General features: G+C 38.6%; 1 long non-coding RNA gene across 1 annotated transcript in view; it reads right to left on the bottom strand.

The window, feature by feature from the left end:
* LOC140694490 (uncharacterized) overlaps positions 1-1,571 on the bottom strand; it is a 14,274-nt gene extending 12,703 nt beyond the window's left edge. The window contains exon 1 of the long non-coding RNA XR_012070120.1: positions 1,421-1,571. This is a non-coding gene — a long non-coding RNA (uncharacterized lncRNA). The remainder of the gene's footprint in view (positions 1-1,420) is intronic.
* Positions 1,572-21,531: the final 19,960 nt, after the last annotated feature.

The following is a 21,531-nucleotide window of genomic DNA, read 5'->3' as shown; positions in this document are numbered from 1 at the left end:
TCCTCCCCCTCCTCCTCCACATTCTCCTCCTCATCCTCCTCCTCCACCAGCTCCTCCTCCACTACCTCCTCCTCCACCACCACCACCACCACCACCTCCTCCTCCACCACCACCTCCTCCATCACCTCCTTCTCCTCCTCCATGTCTTCCTCTCCCTTGTTCGTTCACAGCGATGCCAGCAGTGCGCTGGGGGCCGCCGCTGCCGCCGCCGCCTCCCGCCTGCCGCCCGCCTCCCACCGCTGTCTTCCGTCTCCCGCCTCCCGCCGCCGCCCGCAGCCCGCCGCGCTCCCACTGCGCGCGGCGGGAACCGGGCCCTTGTTCGTTCACAGAGATGCCAGCAGCATGCTGAGTGCCGCCGCCGCCACCCGCCTGCCGCCGCCGCCTCCCGCCACCGCCCGCCTCCCGCCGCCGCCTGCCGCCTCCCGCAGCCCGCCGCGCTCCCACTGCGCGCGGCGGGAACCGGGCCCTTGTTCGTTCACAGCGATTCCAGCAGCATGCTGAGTGCCGCCGCCGCCACCGCCTGCCGCCGCCGCCTCCCGCCACCGCCCGCCTCCCGCCGCCGCCTGCCGCCTCCCGCAGCCCGCCGCGCTCCAGCTCCGCGCGGCGGGAACCGGGCCCTTGATCGTTCACAGCGATTCCAGCAGCATGCTGGGTGCCGCCGCCGCCGCCGCCGCCCGCCTCCAGCCGCCGCCTCCCGCCTCCCGCCGCCGCCCGCCGCGCCGCCGCCCGCCGCCGCCGCCGCCGCCCACCGCCGCTGCCTCCCGCCGCCGCCTCCCGCCGCCCGCAGCCCTCCCGCTCCGCGCGGCGGGAACCGGGCCCTTGTTCGTTAACAGAGATGCCAGCAGCGTGCTGGGTGCCGCCGCCGCCGCCGCCCGCCGCCGCTGCCTCACGCCACTGCCCGCCTCATGCCGCCGCCCGCCGCCGCCGCCGCCGCCGCCGCCCGCCGCCGCTGCCTCCCGCCACCCGCCGCGCTCCCGCTCTGGTAGCGGGAACCGGGCCCTTGTTCGTTAACAGAGATGCCAGCAGCGTGCTGGGTGCCGCCGCCGCCGCCGCCGCCCACCGCCTCCCCCCCCCCGCCTCCCGCCGCCGCCCGCCGCCGTCTCCCGCCGCCGCCCGCCGCCGCCGCCCGCCGCCGCTGCCTCCCGCCACCGCCCGCCTCCCTCCGCCGCCCGACGCCGCTGCCTCCCGCCACCTCCCGCCTCCCGCCGCCGCCTCCCGCCTCCCGCAGCCCGCCGCGCTCCCGCTCCTGTAGCGGGAACCGGGCCCTTGTTCGTTAACAGAGATGCCAGCAGCGTGCTGGGTGCCGCCGCCGCCGCCGCCCGCCTCCCGCCGCCTCCCGCCGCCGCCGCCGCCGCCGCCCGCCGCCCCCCGCCCGCCGCTGCCGCCGCCGCTGCTTCGTGGAGCCGTTCGCGGGGCCTACCTTTTCGAAGAGTACCCATGTCCTCGATGGCTCCAACACCCCTTGTCTCTTGACTCCGCGTCCATGGGGCCCCAGGAGCCACTCCACGTTCGCGGAGAGGCCTGGAGGACACACAGCGCTCACCGCTCCGCTCCCCTTCGGCGTACATCCTCTCTGGAAGCAACTGGAACAAGGCAGGGCCCGCCCCAGGAAGGGGGCGTGGCCACGGCGCCCGCTCCAAGGACCCCGGGTCAGGCTGCCCTCCGCGCCGCCTGAAAAAACGCAGCCCCACTGCGTTTTTGGATGAGGCAATGCACTATAATAAATGAATGAATAAAAGCTATATAAATATGAGGCACACATTAAAGAAGAGACATGTTTACCACCAAGAATTGTGGAGTATTTCTTTACAAGAACATTTCAAGGCACAAATAAAAATACTTCAGGAAATATATACTAAATCTTTTAATTCAAATAGTAGTATAGAATCCTTCTCAGAAAGATTATTGTACATTATATCTCTTATTTTACAATAATAGAAAATAAAATTAGTAATACAAATATTTAAAGCCAATCATCAGAATTAAATTAATATTTATTTATATAAACAATGTAAGTAAGTAAAAATCATCAATTCCATTTAATATAAAGTATATTTCTGGAATATAATTATTTTTAAATGAGAATTATCAATTTCAATTCAACCAAATATATATATTTGTATATACCCACACACACACACACACACACACACAGATATATATATATCTGAATTATTATGCTGCATACCAGAAATGAACACATTATAAACTGACTATACTTCAACAAAACAATAAAATTTTTTTAAAAAGGAAGCCAAGTTCCTCCAGATACCCCATAGACACTTCAAAAGCCACTTGGTGAGGGCCAGATGCATCATTTAATCAGCCTGAAAATTCGTGGGAGGAGGAAACATTATTCTTATCTTAGAGACCAGGGAAGTTTCAGATTGTTTTGCATAAACTTTTAGGTTGGCAGAATGGGATGAGCAGACCCTGGGATTCCTACTCAGTCCTGAGTGTCCCCTATAATTCCATGGCTCTCCAGAACTCAGGCAGCATAACAGACTGATGGGGCCTGCTGGGTTCAGAAAGTCCACGCTTTTGCAATCTGTCTCTCCCTGCCTTTTTTTTTCAGGGAGTACTGATAACAAAGTCCTCTTGATGAGGGCAGAAGTCCCTGAAAACTAGAAGGCAGACACGGTCCAGTATTGCACAAGAATACTAAGCACAGCCCTTGGCTTATGACTCCATCTTTCCTGAGAACCCTAGTGGTTGAAAGAAAGTAAAAGGCACTTATTATCCACTTCTGTTGTAACAGTTTCATTTCGACTTTGACCTTGTTGGGCTGTCAGGCTTCCAGATGAGGGTTTTGTGACACTAAGATTAAGAAAGATCTCAGTTATTCAGCTATTCAGCTATTCAGCTATTCAGCTATTTCACATCCTCCCAAGACAGTGGGAAGTTGTCTGCACAGACATTTTTTTCTCAAAGCTTCTCTGTACTCAACCATTATTTAATTAAACACCAGCCATGTGCCAGGATCTGCTGCTTCTCTGTTTGGCATATCTGCAGCCTGGTGGCCTCAGCTGCAATCTAAGGTTGACAGACATTGCAAGGCTCAGAAGATACTAGAAAGATGAGGACTTGGTTGGAAGGATGAGGGGACGAAGGGAGAGAAAAGCCTGCTACTCCAAGGTGGGGGTGGGGGAGGCTTAAAATTGCCCAAGAAGGGCTCAAGGAAAACGTGGCAGTGGAATTTGGAATCTGAACTGTTTGTCAGAATTGATAAGGATGTTCTTTTTCCTTTTCTTTCTTTCTTTTTCCCTCCCTTTTTATTAAAGTATAGTCAATTTGCAATGTTGCATCAATTTCTGGTGTACAGCATAATGTTTCAATCATCTGTATACATACATAGATTCATTTTCATATTCTTTTTCATTATAGGTTACTGCAAGATATTGTGCTATACAGAAGAAACTTGTTGTTTGTCTATTTTATATATAGTATTTAGTATCTGCAAATTTCAAACTCCCAATTTATCCAAGAGGTGAATATAGCTCAGTGGTAGAGTGCATGCTTAGCACACATGAGGTCCTGGGTTCAATCCCCAGTACCTCCATTAAAAAATTAATTAATTAATTAATTAAAGATAAGGACATTCTTACCATGGAAATTTATCAGTGAAAAGTTGCTTGCCGTTAGGGGAGGAAGACATAAATATAGTGATGGATAGAATTTTGGAGAAAAACTTTATATTATTTATCTGGAAACATAAGAAACATCCACACAACATAGTTGTGGAAAAGACATTTTAAGAATGTCTATTCACTTTTTTTCAATCAGATCATTATCATAATGACTTGCTACATTGTTCAGTATGTGATGATGGTATAGTCCACAAGCTTATGAAAGTTTGTTGAGTGAATTCTTTGTGGACTAATGTACATAATGTAGACAAGTGTGTGGATCACAAAGAATGATAACAGTGAGTCATCTTGCTGGTGTAATGAGTTTCAGTGGTCCTTGCATGCTTACATATTTAGGAATCTAAAATCTCTTTCAAAGTATTGAATTGAAATTATACTAATATAAATAATGTATTTAATTTCTTAGCCATTATAATGTTAAGACAATAATACACCCAAGAAAATGCATTCAGATGTCTGGTGCAAGATCAAATCTTTTCGATATTTATCTCCCTTGTAGTTAAAATGTCTAAGTTGGGAATGACTGATCAATCAGATCAGGAGAGGACCTGTATAATATTGATAAATTATTTGTCACTGCAGCAAATGACTGGATCATAATAAGGAATAAAGTCCTCAGGGGTCCCTCTAATCTTTTTTTTTCTTTTGCTGCACATGGAATACATGGGGAAGGTGATGTGGAAAGAGAAGACAGCAGCCATCTCAGGAGACGAGAGATGGCACAGGAGCAACCTGAGATTACAAGAAACACAAATCAAGTGAGTAGCCTGATGTGAAGGAAATGTAGCATGACACTGGGAAGTCAGCAGGTTGTGCTCAGCAGTATGAAACTTTCCACTCGGTGCTTTCAGAACTTACCATGAAAAATTAAAGTGATATGAGGGTACTTTTAGTGTGGGTAATAGTCTCAGGAAAAATGTTTATTATTGAGACTGTTATGGAAGAAATAGAAACAAGACAGCCAGGAGAAAAGGGTTCTAACACCTTATTTGAATGGTTAAACAATGATTATTGAATCAAGGAGATTCTGAACATATGACCAATAATTAACTGCTAATAACTAAGATTCAGGTGCTATAATAACATGTACCATAAGATCATGTCAAAGTTTTCCTGAAACACTCTTAAATACTTAAATTTACTGAAATACTTCTATAGAAATGTCATCTGAGTCCCTGTAAATAATAAACAAAATATGACTAAAGTATTAATTTGATTTTTGATTTCCCTTAAAATCAATCTATAAAAATATTCTTTTGACCTTTCTTCACTGCTAGTGGTCTTGTAAATTTGCCTAATTCCTTTGGTTATTTTTAGAAATATTGAAACTGGACATAACCTCGCTCAGCATTGCACTTTCAGATATACTTGAAAGGACCCCAAATGTGGCACAAGAAGGGCCTCACAAGAATGTTCATTTTAGCATTTTCTATAATGGTGAAAAGCTGGAAATCACAAAAATGTCCAGCAATAGGAGAATTGATGAATATGTTGTTTTAGAGTCATATAATTGGAATAGTATATAGCAGTTAAATTAATAAATCAAAGCTACATAAATCATAAATATCTACTTAAGAAAAAAAGCAAGTTATATAATTGTGAATATGTATAATACTATTTATAGAACTTCAAAAATATGACCCAAAGAATATATACATGTTGATTCATACATGTATATGTTGTCTAGTATTAGAAAATATGCTTGGAAATGACAAATAGCAAGTTAAGGGAGTGTTTACCTCTTGGGAGGAAGAGGGAAATGGAATGGTGTTCATTAGGGGTTCATAAAAGAATTCAGTTTATCTCCAGAATTTTATTCAGTAAAAAATTTAATATGAGTATGGAAAAAATTTGAATTTGTAGGTGATATTTATTAAAATAATAGTAATGTTTAAACCTTTCTCTAGCTTACAATATTTCAAAATAAAAAATATTGCTTAAAAATTCCCTTCACCCAAAAATTCTGATCTGTTTCCAAACACCCAGTTCATTTCCCCATAAAATTATAGGCGCTAGGTAAAATACAGATACATTTATGTAAGAAATTCTAGGTTTCATAGAACTTGACTATTTCGTCAGTTAAATTTCTCTCTATGAAGACCACATTAAATTCTATACAAAAACTGTTCTTTGTGGCTGAAATTGAGGTATGATTACCTATTTTTTTGTATATCACATTCTCTTTGTTGATGATAGTAGATAATCCACAACAGGTAAATTTTGTAATAATAACTGTATGCAGTAAAAGTTTGGTGGGATATAATAGGTTGAATTTAAAATAATGATCTGTATCTACCTGGATGTTTATGCGTGTTGCCAACCAATGTTGTGTAAAGTAACCTAGAAAACAGTCTCAGGGTGGAAAGAGATCAACTTCTACTAAAAAAATGTTGAAGACACTACACAAATGGTAATTAAGGGAGTATGTTATCAATATGTAAAGATGAAAGGAATGACAAATCAGTAGACTTTTCTAACATTTAGAGATTCACTCATTAAGAACTTTTGTTAAAATCGAGAAAATATAGTTTTGTAATGTTTAAGGCACAAATTTGGAAAAAAGTAATCTTTATAGAATAAATTTAGTAGCTTAGTTCAAAAAGAATTATAAAATACAGAAACCATACTATCAGGCTTAAATAAAATTTGACACATCCAATTACAGTGATATGAAACATTTTAAGCCATAAATTGTATGTGATTATATTACTCCTCTTAATAAAAATTTTACCACAAGCTTTTTAATATAAGTTCCACCAAATTATTAATATAACTGAGACTTCATTCTGTACATCTGAATATCAGACATGAAAAGAAATTAATTTTTAACATTTAAGTGTATACTTAATTATTTAGTTTTTCATTTGGAATCAGGTGCCAGCAATTTTTGATCATCAACTTATAATTCAGTGTTGGAGGTACGTGTCATTTATTTAAGAAATACTGTGCTTCCTTTGCTTGTATTTCATGGATGGAGGAACTGAGATTTTCATCCCTACTGTGGCTCATATTTTGAAGTATGTAGATAGACACATATTTTAGTCCCAAGAGGTTTTTATAAATGCATTGTGATGATAAATGCCATTTCTATACCGGCAGTAGTCATTTCACCTCGAATCATAAAACAGAATGCAAATGGTTATTCAATGTGTAAAGAGGCATTGCCAAGAATAAGAAAAGTATATGTCTGGTGGTCATTAACATGAAGGTGACAATGCGTATAGACTAAATGCCATGCACACAACAAACCACAGGACAAAAATGTATAGAAGAAATTCTGCCATGAGGAAATAATGGCACTGGACATGTCACCCCAATAGAAACAAACAGAAAACTGGGCAAAATGTAAGAAACAGCTCTTTTCAGACATTAAAAAACAGCATAAACCTGTGTTCATTCAGGAAAAATACACCTTAAATTCAAACACACAGTAAGTTAAGAGTAAAAGGATAGAAAAAAATGAAACCATGCAAATACAAAACATAAGAGAGCTGAATTGACTGTGTGAATATCAGACAAAATCAAATTTAGGGAAAAGGGTGTAATCAGGGATAAACAGACACATTTTATAAAAAATAAAAAGATTAATTTATATGTATGTTCATGTATGACTGAAGCATTATGCTGTACACCAGAAGTTGATGCAACATTGTAAACTAACTATAACTATACTTCAATTAAAAAATGTATATATGTAAAACATGACAATCCTAAAGAGTATGCATGGTAGAACCGCTTAAAAGTACTTGAGGTAAAACTGGACATACCTGAAAGGAGAAACAGACACTTCCCCAGTTAGAGTTGGAGGCTACAGCTCTCTTCTTTCTGTAATTGACAGAACAAGCAGAAAAAAAAAATCAGAAAGAATCTAGAAGATGTGGACATTATTACCTAACGTCATCTAATTGACATTGAGAAAACAGCCCATTCAGCAACGACAAAATACATGTCCTTTTCAAGTGTGCATGAAATATTCACCATAATAGCTATGTATGAGGCCATAAGACACACCACATTTAAAAGGGTGGAAGATTTTAAAAGGTGGAAATTATACCGAATGTGTTCTATGACACATAAGAGGAATACAAACTGGAAAGAATGGAGTAAAACTGTCTTTCTTTGCAGAGAACATAATACGAATACAGAAAATACTAAGAAATGTAAGTTTGAAATTTGCACCTCTTGGGGAGTGATGGAAATAGTAACTGTCTTGATTGTGGTGGTGGTTTCATTGGTGTATATACATCTATCAAAATTCATCAAATTGTACATCTGAAGTATGTGTAGTTTACAGGAATCATAGACTACTTACTAGAACAAGTATTTCAGTTTAGCAAAATCACTGGAAGAAACAACAATATATCAAGTTCAACTGGGTTTTTATATTCTAGCAATGAAAATCTGGAAAATAAAACTTAAAATTATACTTATGATAACATCAAAATATTAAATTAGAGATATATATTATAAAAAGGTATATAAAAATTGCCAACATATTTGGAAATCAAGCATTTCAGTTCTGTAAACTTCATTAGTAAGATAAGAACTCAAGAGAGATTAGAAAATATTTTATCCTGAATAGTATTAAAAGCATAGCATATCAAAATTTGTGGGATATAGCTAAAAAAGTGCTTAGGATAAATTTGTAAATGCTTTATTAGAAGGGGGAAATGCCAATATCAATGTTCTAAGCTTCTATCTCAAGAAGTATAAAAGGAAAGCAAGTTAATCCTGCATAAATAAAAACATAAAACTTAAAATGACAAGAATGAAAAAAAATGAATGCCAAATTAGGTAAACAATTAGAGAAAATTAATGAAACCAAAAGCTAGCTCCACCCCCCTCCAAAAAAGCCTAAGTTTTACTATACGTAAATTTTAAAAATGAATAAAAATTTTGAATGCTTTGAATTGGTACTATGACAATGTTTTATAATAACATTGTATTTTATGAATCATCATACACATCCCATGGTGGACTTTCCACTTCTTTCCACCTTTCCACACTGCCCCATCATGGCACTACATTGTGTCATGACGTATTTGTAGATGGACTCAGCCCAGCCTGCTTATTTCCCATCACCTGCCCAGTTGGATTCAGGCAGATTTGCCAGAAAATGACAGCCAGGGATTCCATTACATTTTAAGATTTGAGTCAGAAAAGTCAGTGCTTCATTTACTAATAAAATATTTGTAAAGAATTTGTTGGATTACTAATGACAAAGTACTTTTGCGTATATGTACTGAATTCTCACTGTACTAGGAACAGGGTAAGGCAAGTCATATTATTCCCACTTTAAGGAAAAGAAAGTGAAACAAAAAATTAAGTGATTTATCCGAAGTCAGTAAGATAATAATAAGTAGAGGAGACTCAATATTGGTCTCTAATGCCAAGCCTTGTTCTCTTTCCACTTCAGTGATAAAATCCTAAAGAATTCTGATCATCCTGGTCAGGTCAATAAATCTTCACTAAGATTCAACCAAGTGCTCAGGACTGTGTAGCTATTGTAAGGGAAGCACAGAAAATATTCTCTACCCTCCAGAGTTTTAGAATGTAACTGGATATTTACACAAAAGTAAGTGAGAAGATGGTAGTAAAGAACAGTCCATAAAAAGACAGGAAACCCAGAGGCGGTTTTTTATGCATTTGCTTATTTTTTTAACTTGGGAAATTGAACTGCTGCTATTCATGATAACATGAATGAATCTTGCAAATAAATAGAGTCAAAGAAGCCAGGCACATAAAAGTGTATTTTGTATGATTCCATTTATGAGATTCCAAACCAGGCAAAACCAATTAAGGGTGGTGGAAGTTATAAGAGTAGTTAACTTTGGGAAAATATTGACTAGAAGATGATGAGGGAGGCTTCTGTTTGCTGGTAATATTATACACCTGAACCAGAGTGGTGGTTATATGAGTGTATTCATTTGTAAACATTTCTTAAGGACTATGTTTAAGATTTGTGAACTTTACAAATCTTTTTTTTGGGGGGGGAGGGGGGAGGTAATTAGTTTCATTTGTTTGTTTGTTTATTTAAATAGAGGTACTGGGGATTGAACCTAGGACCTCGTGCCTGCTAGGCATGCACTCTACCACTGAGCTATACCCTCTGCCCTAAACACCTGGTTTTTTAAATGAGTAATCTGATAAACCTGTGGGTAGACTGATTTAAGAAAAAAATAATATATAAAGTCATCAGTACTAGGAATAAAAGAAGGGGTATCTCATAGTTCTAAAAGTCATTAAAGATAGTAAAGGAATAGATAATTTTTTTAAATTAGATAAAATGGACAAATTCCTGGAAAGAAAGAAATCCATAAATTACCATAACTGACAAGAAGAAACAGAAAAACTAGACTGCCCCAAATCTATTAAAGGAATTGAATTCATAACTTAAAAATCCCTCTCATAAAGCTAACTTCATGTTCAAATGGCCTCGGTGACAGAACGCCATCCAGCATTTAGGGAATAAATGATCTCAGTGTACACGGCTATTTCAGGAAATAAGAGGAAGCACCTTCTACCTCATTTTATGTGGTCAGCATTATCCTGACAACCAAACCAAAGAAAGATGTCACATGAAAGGAAAACTTTTCCCTCATAAACACAGAATCAAAACTCTTCACAAAATATTAGCAAAGCAATTCCAGCAAAACGCAAAGGTCTTAACACATTATGACCAAGTGAGATTTACCTTGGGAATGCAAGATTGGTTTAACATTCAAAAACTGTTAAAATAATACATGCTATTAATAAAATAATGAGGAAAAATCATATAATTTTCTCAATAGATGCAAGCCAAAGCATTTGAAAAAATTTAGCATCCATTTACAATAAACAAAAAAACTTCTTAGCATATCCCCAGTTTGATGAAGGGCATCTATGACAAATCTACAGCTAACACCAAACTTACTGATGAAAGGCTGAATGGTTTTGTCTACCCTTCAACCCGCTAACCATCAGGACTGGGAAGAAAGCCAAAACAATTCTGTTTTTACCACTTTTCTTCAACACTGTGCTTGAATGTTTAGTAAGTGGATGAAAAGAAGAAAAAAGCATTTTGGAAAGAAAAAAGTGTAACTGCCTTTATTTACAGTAGACATAATTGTGTACATGAAAAATTCTACAATATCTACAAAATAGCTACTATGCTACTTGAACAAATATTTGAGATTAGCAAAGTTGGCAAGACACAAGTTTAATATACAAGGACAATTGTGTTTTAACATAATAGCAATGAATTGGAGAATAAAATTATAAACAATACTACTTAAAATAATATCTAAAATTTAAAAAATTAAGTATAGACAGAATAAAATGTATATTAGACTTGTACACTAGAAACTATAAAACACTGCTGAGAGAAATTACATAAAGTCTAAATAACATGTAGAATGGACTGGAATGTTTAATGTTAAGATGTCAATTTTCTCCAAATTGATTTATCGATGTATTATGATGCTAATCGAAATAAAAGCATGATTAGAGATTTTCTTTTTTTAAAAAATAAACAAAAAATGCTTCTAAAATCCATATGGAAGTTCAAAGAACTCAGAAAGTCCGAAACAATTTTGAAAGGGAATAAAACGGGAGGATGCACACGACCTGATATTGAGACTTACAAAGTTACATCAATCAAAACAAGTGAGGTACTGGTATAAGTACCGACAACTGTATCAGTGGACTAGAATAGAGAGTCCAGAAACTGACCCACATATGTACGGTCAATTGATTTTTAACACGAGTAATTCAATGGAGTAAAGAATAATCTTCATCAAATGGTGTTGGAACAATCAGATATCCACCTTCAAAATATGATCCTTGACCCTTACCTCACTTCAAATACAAACATAACTGGAAATTGTTCACATACTTAACATTAAGTGCTAAAACAAAACGCATCTAAAAGAAAATACGGGAGAAAATACTGTAACACTGAGTTAGGTAAAGATTTTTTTAGAGAGGACAAAAAAAAGCACTAACTACAAAAGGAACACCCAATTGAACATTATATTAAAATCAATAACTTTTGCTCTTCGAAGACATCATTAACAAATGAAAAGTAAGTAGTAGGTTAGGAGAGAATCTTTTCAGTACAAATATCTGACAAAGCATGTGTATTCATAAAATATAAAAAATTTCTACAAATCAGTAATAAAAAGACAAAAACAATTTTAAAATGGGCAAAAGGTTTAAATAAACACTTCACAAAGGAAGCTACACAGATGATTAATTCATAGAAATATGCCTAACATTAATCAACAGGGAAGTGCAAATTTAAAGCAAAATTAGATACCATAGTATGTTCACATGATCATCTAAGAAAAATAGGGTGTTGAGAAAATGGAACTATTAGACTATGCTCTCAGGAATTTTCATTGGTTCCACCACTTTGGAAAATACTTCCACATTTTCTTATAAAGTTAAACACACACTTATAAGGTCCAACAATTTCACTACTAAGTAATTATTCAGGAAAAAGAAACACCTATGATTTCACAGAAACTTGGACTGAATATTCATAGCAGTATTATTCCTAATAGGAAATATTGTAAATAACATAAATGCCTATCAACACATGAACAGATAAACAAATGGTATTATATTCATACTAGGAATACCATTCAGCAATGGAAAGGAATGAACTAATGATAATACACAATGTGAATAAATCTCAAAAACTTATTCTGAGCAACAGAAGCCAGACCTAAAACATACATATAATTCTTCTAGAAAAATAAATCTAATCTATAGTGACATAAATAGATTAGTTAATGGCTTGTCTGGGTCTAGAAGTGGGTCAGGGAGTGACTAACAATAAAAGCATGTGGGAACATTTTAGAAAGCTAGAAATACTCTAGTTTGTGTTGATGATCACCCAGCTGTACACATTTGTCAACACTCATAGAACTATACTCTTAAAATGATTACCCTTTATTATAGGTAAATTACACCTTAATAAAATTAATTTGAAATGTATAGGAGAAAATGAGACAATACAATATTTTGATTTAGATAGAAATAAAATTATATGATTTTAACACACAAGACAAATGAAAGATTCATTTCTAAACGATGTATTTTTTATTATTATTTATTTTCCAAAAGATAGTTGACTGCTTGTGGTTTGTAACTTTATTAAAGGGCATCAATAAACAATTTCCCTTTGATTTGTGTTTTAATCACACACCTCATAAATCTATGACCAGTAATTTTCAGAATGATTTTCTTTAGTAATTTTCAGCAGATTTCTAAGATATGAATCTGGTATATGACTAGGAATTATAGAGATCACTGTCTTATGAAAAATATATCCTACCACCTGAAAAATGAATCCAGCAGTGACAGGGCTGAAGTTGCCCTTGCTGAAGAAGGTGAGAAAAGGTGTTATGCTAAGTCGTTCCAGGGTTTTGGCTTTGTTTGCAATCTGCAAGGAATTGAGCAACCTTGCAAAATCGTGGTTATTTCCGGGAAATTAAAATAGACGTCTCACATAATATAATTCTGTTCACAGCCTTAGCTTTGTTCTAAAGCACAGTTAACTTTAGAAGAGTGCAAGAAGGGTATTGTTTTTAAAATATCTTTGAACCTGGGAACAAATCAGTGTGTCCAAAAGATAATTGTGCCAGGTTAGAGAAGTAATTGGTTTAAGAAATTAAGCAGTGAAACCCAACAGGGTTATCTTTCAAGCTAAAGCTCACCCTAACAATGGGCACAGAAAAATAAGGGTTCATTTGAACTGGGTCTTTATACTTATGATAACCATATCTGCATTAAGTGCGAGCAAGCTGGTCACTATGCTGGAGAAAAGGATAGAAAGCTTTGCTTCTGTAAATCAAATGTCATCAAACACAACAGAGTTTTATGAAGAATGGAAAAAAAAAGAATGGAAAAAAATAACAGAAAACCAAATATGATAAGAATCAAAGTTTAGGGGAATGGAGAGATAAAACAGAGGATATGTAGATGAGAAAAAAGAACCACCTCCATTACACTGGAGGACCTTGATGAGAGCAAACATTGCTTTAAAGCAGAGACTATGTGCCAGTCACTTATGTGTTTTGTGTAATTTAACAGTCATCACAATATGCTGCATAACAGGAACTCTTATAACATCATATCCATTGAACAGAAAATGGGAATAACCTACCCAAGGCCATATAACACATAAGTTATGAAACTGAGATATGAATCTTAACAGTACAGTTTCAAAGGCCATATGGTTACCATGAGATCTTCTTTTCTTATATCTTCCTACTCTTATCTTCCTGCACAATGGATACGGGGTCCTCTCAAAGTCCTCCTAGGGCAGCAGCACCTTCTGAACATCCAGAACCCAGCTGAGATGATGGACAGAGTCAGCATCAGAGTGAGGGGATGGGAGAGGAAACACAGCTCTAATGGAGGGACCTACAAGGCCCTTCTGACAAATGATGCCCATGACTCTTTTGGGCACCAGGGTCCAGCTGGGGAGTGTAAGTCAACCTGCTCCTACAGTCAGAAGAAAAAAATATACATCATAAGTCAATGATTTACTATGAGGACAATACAGAGGGTTATTGCTCTACACTAACTGTCTAAGGAGGGCATGTCACATACCTAAAAGGGAAAGCGAGCACAACCTTACTTAGACTCCTTTCAACCTCTTCTAACCATTACACTGACTTGTGTGGGAACAAGCACAGAGGTAGAAGGGGTCAAGGATGCAGCTGTGGGGATTGTGAAGATGAACAAGAAAATAAAGTCCTTGAAATCTAGAAGGAATTCTAATGTTATAGAAACTGATTTCTGTGTAATGGTTTATAAAAACGGATTAATGACCAGGAAAGAAAATATATCTCCTTAGGTCTATTGAAGAACATGTTCCCTTGGATACTAGCTTACTCCATCTAGACTATAATGACTAGAATATGATGACTTAAGCAAATATGCCTTTAAAAACCTAAGCCTATTAAGACAGGAGGCCAAGAGTCATAACAACAAACCACTTCAAATTTAGTGGAGTAAAACAAAAATATTTTTGTTTTAAGCTCATGCATTTTGCCAGTGCAAACTTTGGACAGTGCACAGCGAGACTGCTTGTCTCTGCTCCAATATGTCTGGGGGCCTTGGCTGGGGAGACAAAGATGACTGCGGAGGGCAGCTGTTGAAGGCATTGTCACTCACATGGAAGGGCTCAATGGCTGGGTGCAGTTAGAACTGTCACCTGCAATGCCTACACTAGAGCTTCCTTCACAGCATGGAAGCTTCAGCGTTGTCAAACCTCATTCATTGTGGTTCAGGGGTCAAAGAGAGACTGTACCTGCAAATAAAATCATGACCTTCTATTCAATTCAATTAAATCCCAAACAGTGAATGCTTAACAATGTTTAAAGTTTTCTGTAATATACCCATCTTCTCTGGTCTCAATTCCTGTGTTCTAGAAATCCTCAAGAACTGGTAGTGAGTATGGAGAATGTTTCTAAAACAGAAGTTATGGCAACAAAACCCTTGTCTTCAACCGTATGGTGATGTTAATTATAAATGGAGAGATAGCATGTTGAATATTAAATCATATCTTTAGAAATTTGACTTCTAACAGTGTTCCTGAGCAACATTGTATCTTGTCCGTGTTAGGTCCTCATTAAATGTTAGACTTCATTAAGTTTATTATTAAGTTGTATTACTTTTAATGTCAGCTGGCAAAATCTTAACCTTCATCAAAGCATAATTAAAGTGTCACTTATTTTGTGACATTCACTGCCCCTTCCCAGCAGACATAGCTTCACAAACATGGCTCTGCCTTTTGGGCTGGATAGCAAGCTCGTTACAAAGAATAAAAAGGTCTTATTTATCTTTTATTCCCAGGATAAAGTACAGAGCATAGAACATATTCAAATATCTCTAGCTTATAAACTCAGAAACAGAGAATAGAACAGTGATGGCCAGGGGCTGGGGGATGAGGAAAATGGGAAGATGTTGGTCAAAGGGCACAAACTTCCAGTTATAAGATGAATAAATTCTGAGGATTTAATGTAGAGAATGGTAAGTGTAGTTAACAATACTGTATTATGTACTTGAAAGTTGCTAAGAGTGTAGATCTGAAATGTTCTCATCACACATACTCAGGCAAAGTGGTAATTATGTGAGTGATGGAGGTGTTAACTAACCTCATCGTAGTAATCATTTCATAATATATACATGTATCAGATCATCATGTTGTATGCCTTAATCTTACACAAAGTTATATTTTAACTTTATTTCAATAAAGCTAGAAAAAAATAGGGAAAAAACCCCAAATATAACTGGCTTAAAGTGATTAACACAGTAAAAGATGGAAAAATAAAATAATTTACCAAATGAAGCCAGAAATTCTTGAAAAGCAGATTGAAAACAACCACAACAAAAACCTCCTTTTAAAAGGGTAGAGGCCAGTCTTTTTTCCTTCATGTTAAGTATAACAAATATTTGATAAATATTTGGGTTATGAGCCATACCAGGTTATGAAATCCATTAGTAAAATTGAGTACGTCTTGTAATACTATCAAAACTGTGGAAAGAGCTAACAATGACAACAAAAATGCAGGAAGGACATTTAACAGAAAAAGAAGTAGGGAAATCCATGGGGAAGTGAACCACATGGACCAAGTGTTGCTGCGGGCAGACCTGCTGTAACCTCTCCTAGGGGCCTGTCAGGCACCTAGGCACCACCTAGGACCTCCTGAATCAGGATCTGTATTTCAGCAAGACCTCAGGATGCATTAATGGTTAATGAGAAAGTCAGATAAATCTGAGGGGCTTTTTTTTTTTTCAATTTCTCAGTTCCCCAAATGGTTTCCCAAATGTCTTAGACTACACAGGTTTTCAGACGGCAAAGATTCGGTTGCTGGCTTTTGATCAATTTTTTGTATTAGCACTGTTCAGTTTCGGTATCTGCTGAAGCAATCTGAAAGAATTTTCTTTATCACAACTAGTCAGCTGCAAAAAAGCTGTGGAGAGGTTTAGAAGTGCTATTTGCAATGGGCATAGAATAAATGTGGCTTGTTGCTTTTTGCCTGAAGACAGAAGTTGCTTGGAGGGAAATTCCCCAGCTGTAACAGAATGCCTCCATGATATACTTTAACCAATTTAGTTTTCAAAGTTTGGGACAAATCTTATTTCTTGTTATCAGTTATAGTTATATTTGTGAATTACATCAATGTTAATGAACATTAATTTGAATTTTAAAAGGATGCTTTTTCTTGTCTTAAAGAACAACTAAAACTGAAGCATCTCATTCTGCTTAGAAGAATGACTGACTTTCATTTTACCCTTTTTTATGTGCCATAAATACATACATCAAATAGATTTTTTTTCCCTGAGGCTTGCTTAAGGTCAAAAAGAAAAGAGAAAGGAAAAAGCTGTATTCCTCTCTCCTCTTTTTGATCTGATGACAGCCCCGAAATGAAATTAATATTGATTTACCCTAAGCAAGGACAGATGTTTCAGGTGGGTATATATGTTTATAACAGGCCTATTATTGATAGATGGGAAATATGGGGACATCACTAGAAAGTGGAATTATGATTCAGTCACGAAAAGAAGAAAGCGGGATTTCCATTTTGTAAGGCTTCAGGCCATAACGAGACCAATCTGGTTTTCTCAGCAATAATTCAGACAGCCTAAACAGTCAGAATGACAATTGGAATCACATATCTGACTTTGTATTTGCACAGTCCAGGTATTGTGTGTATCTGCAGCCATCTGTGGTAGACAGAATAATGGCCCCCGAAGTCCATGTCCTAATTCTGGGAGCTGTGACTATTTTAGGTTACACAGCAAAGGGCAATGGAGGTTGCAATAGGAATGTAAATTGCTAATAAACTGGTCTTACATAAGGAGATTACCCTGCATTATCTGGGTGGGCGCAAGACCACAACGAAGACCCTTAGAAGTGGGAGGGGCAGGCAGAGGTGGGAACCAGAGAGACAGCAGAAGGAAAAGAACTCTGCTGACATTGCTGGCTTTGAAGATGGAGGAAGGGGGCCGTGAGCCAGGAATGTGGGCCACCGCTTGAAACTGCGAAGGGCAAGAAGGATTCTCCTAGAGCCTCCAGAAAGAGATACACCCGCCGATGCTTTGATCATAGCCCTGTGAGATTGGGTGGAGCTTCTGATATTCAGGATTAGGAGATAAAAACATTTGTGGTGTTTAAGCTACTAAGTTTGTGGCATTGTCACAGCAGTAATTTAAAACAAATACACCCTCTTACCATGATTCCTACTCCCACCTGCAACTACAGAATAATAACACTACAACCACAGAATAGTCATGGCTACCACATAGCATACGTTGAACCCCTGCTTGCTATGTGCTAGGAACTTAAAATTTATTATTTTATTTCTTACAAACCTCTGTCCCCCCAAAATCCTAAATTTATGAATGAAGAAATTAAGCCTTATAGAAAATAACTTGTCATCAAGTCACATTTGAGCAAAGATTTGAATATAGATATTTCTAACTTATTTCAAAGTCTGAACACTTTCTAGTAAACCCACTGTCCCTTGGTAAAGTGTAAACATTAGATGAATTACTCTAATAACTGAATCATCACTAAATGAGAACTAAACTCAAGAGCTGTGTAGCTATGTGTTATTATCCAGAAACAATCCCTAAATTTCAGTAATTAAATGCATTTGTTGTCATAGGACACAGTGACAAAAATCTGTAGCTGGAAATTGAATCAATATGTAGTTGTCCTTTGAAGGCTAGATTTGAAGGCTATACTTACGCTCTGAACACATAAATTATTTGTGTGCTGACCCCAACAATTACTTCATGGTTATAACAAATAATTGGAACGGTCAAATTTATGGCTCATATACTATTTTGTATTGTTACATGTACTTCTTTCACAAGAAAGAGAGACATTCTTTCCCAGTTAAAAGGGAATGAATATATCTCCTTGGGAGCGATCTACTACTGCGGTTCTGTTAGAATAATCATAAGCCACTGTTATCTTCTTTACCAGCGCAGTATCCTCTCAAGCACCATTTTCTCTGCAATAGTAGGAAAGTGTTTCCTAGAGCTCTTCTCTCTTCTGGTGGCTTTATTCTCTGGTCAACCTGCAAACCTTGCTTTACCACTTGTGATGATGCTGTGTTTACCCTCACACTTTCTTGCCCACTTGCCGGGAGAGAGACCAGCGGAGCCTTTATTTCTGCTGAAAGCAGTACAGATAGCCATGATTAAGAGTCAAGAATTCATGTTTCCAACAGCATCACTAGTTCGTGGCAGCTGACTCTGTTGCCCGGCAGGCAATTTTAGTGCCATCTTATCAGGTATGCGATTTCCACTTGATATGTCATTTGGATCCTGGCCTCTCGCTTCTTTAGCTGTCAGACTGTGGGCCTCCCAGAGCAGCAGACTGCTCGGATGCTAGAGGGAAAGGGCTGACTCCCATTCTTCAACAGACCGTTAAAGAAGGAGTTCCATCTGGTGGACTCTGTAGCCTTCTATGTCCCCTTTGGAGCAGGATGGGAGAACATTATAGTGGTGGCAAAATTAACGAGGATGTAGTGAGGTGAACAAGTCTTTCTGTGATAATTCAGAACTAACTAGAAATATTTTCTTTTGCTTCAGAAATACTACTTTAGAGTGAACTGAAATTTAAATTAAAATAAATTCTTAATTTTGAATATATAGGCTTAAAGAATATGTTTGGGGCAGCCAAATTTTTCCTACATTTGAGGCTAAAAGAGAAATGTTTTATAAATTATTTTCTCAATATCTTTAATTCAAAGACTCCCTTTTTACTAGAGTCTAGAAGGTTACCTTTTATTATTCAAATGTAAATGTTTCATGAATGGGATATATTTAAAAATATCAACAAATGTTAAAAAATATTTCTGTGAGACTCAGGGAAGGGCTGAAATTTTTGTGTTAATATTGAATCCAAGAAATTAGACCGATTCTCTGTGCCATGTAAATACCAAAGTAATTATGTCCCATGATGTTTATGTAGGTACGATAATACCCAAATCCTTCTTTTCACAAGATGTTAACTCTATTTGAAAAATATCAAGATACTTTGGAAGACACACAAATTCTTCTAGTCACCGCTGCTCAAATCTATATTTACAAATGAAGAACAAACCTATTAGGTTACTGAATACTCACGTCTCAAATTTACTGAGAGTAATTTGTTAGAGAGGAACAGCTAAATCATATTTTAACACTGACTTTACCTGTGTTACAGAAATGTGCTTTCCAATTGGCTCGCCAAATCAGAATCTAATCTCTCAAAGCATAGGTCTCACTCTGATATTTTCCATTTGAAATGGTTTCCTTGCTTAAGGAGTCAAGGAGAAAAACACAACTAAAACAATGTCTGTTCTGCTGCTCACCCATAAACACGTCCACATCTCCCAGGCCCAAATACTTCTGAATCAGATAACAAACCCCCAGAGCTGTGTGCTGGTTTTTTTCCACATTCTGCTTGGAAATCGTCACTTCATCACCGCTTGGGAATTCTCCACCATTAGGTCCTCTGCCTTGTTTTCAAACTGGGAACCATCATTTTGCCTGGCCTGGTTTGAAATCTGTTTGTCTACCAGCTTCCAATCTGGTACCCTCTGGCGTGCCGTACTGACATTTGGCTCTCACAGTTTCATGCTGCTAAACTCCAAGTTTTGATGTCCTGTGTGCTGCCCAAACCCCCGAGGGCACTCTATATCCAGACCCCTCATGTCTGGTGAGAAGAAATCACGTATTGAAAACTCGTCTTGATGTTTTCATTTGCCTTAGTGACTTTGCGAGTGAGTAAATTGGAAAATAATGTTCCTAAAGCACTGTTGCTAGGAAGATGTTAATGGTGTAGCACAGAAAATATCTCAAGAGAGAGTCTATGCTCAGGTTGGGCCCCAAAGTGTAAGCGGCTCTTTCTGCCAAAGACATCAGAATAAAACACCACTATTCCCAGGGGTGGCGAGAAGGCAGATTGTTGTCAGGACACCTGTGCACAAAGAGGGCTCAGATTCGAAAAGGGGAGAGCCAGCCTTGGCAACAACAAGGCAGGCAGACAGCAGATACTTCTGCACACCTGAAAGGAGGACATAATTAGTGAGACTGAAGGTCTTGAAATGCAGACTAAGAACTAGTGATGAGAGCATTAAAACAAAGAATTGCCGATCAAGGAGTGGGAGGTTTGAGACAACCAAGAAGTCTATACAGTTTCGGGAAGAGGGAAAAATTGGATGTGGATTCTTTTATCCAAATAAGTTAAAGTCTGCTATCATTTCTCTAATAAAGTATCACCAAGTTTCATACCAGAATTCCACAGTTCATGCACCATGGGCTTTGTACGTAATTATGCTGAAATTCCCTGTGTAGTGAAAGATAGAACTGACGCTCTCGATTGTTGGATTCAGTCATTCTTCACCAATCCTTGTCCTGCCGCCATGGAGTTGTAGTTCCTGTGATATTACACAGTGGTGTCGGCCTCGGTTCCTTCGAGGGGATCACCGAGCAGATTCCAGCGCTCACTTGTGGAGCAGGGGGAGACCAGCACACGTGAGCAAACCAACACAGACCAGCGACCTTCCTCAGGGAAAGCTGCCTTTAAAAGAGTTGTCTTTGTGTCTAGAGTACACTGAGGAGGGAAGGAGCCTGCTTTTCTGCTCTCAACATAGCACCATCTTTACACAACAGTAACCATGCAAACCCAGGAGGATGGAAACACGGGATGGTAGCTTCACATATTCTTTGCAGTAGCCCAGCGTGGTTAGTGCGAGCTTGGACTTTGGAGGGAGGCTGCCTGGGTTGCAATCCTGGCCTTGCTTGATTCCATTTTTTCATTAGCGAGGATAACTTACATCTCGTTTGGTTGTAGATGTTCATCTGTTTTTTTCTACAGGGACATTGGAAA

Source organism: Vicugna pacos, unplaced genomic scaffold (assembly GCF_048564905.1).
Source record: "Vicugna pacos unplaced genomic scaffold, VicPac4 scaffold_21, whole genome shotgun sequence".
NCBI classification, from domain to species: Eukaryota; Metazoa; Chordata; class Mammalia; order Artiodactyla; family Camelidae; genus Vicugna; species Vicugna pacos.
Note: the sequence above shows the minus strand (reverse complement) of the source record. Positions and strands in the feature narration are given on the sequence as shown.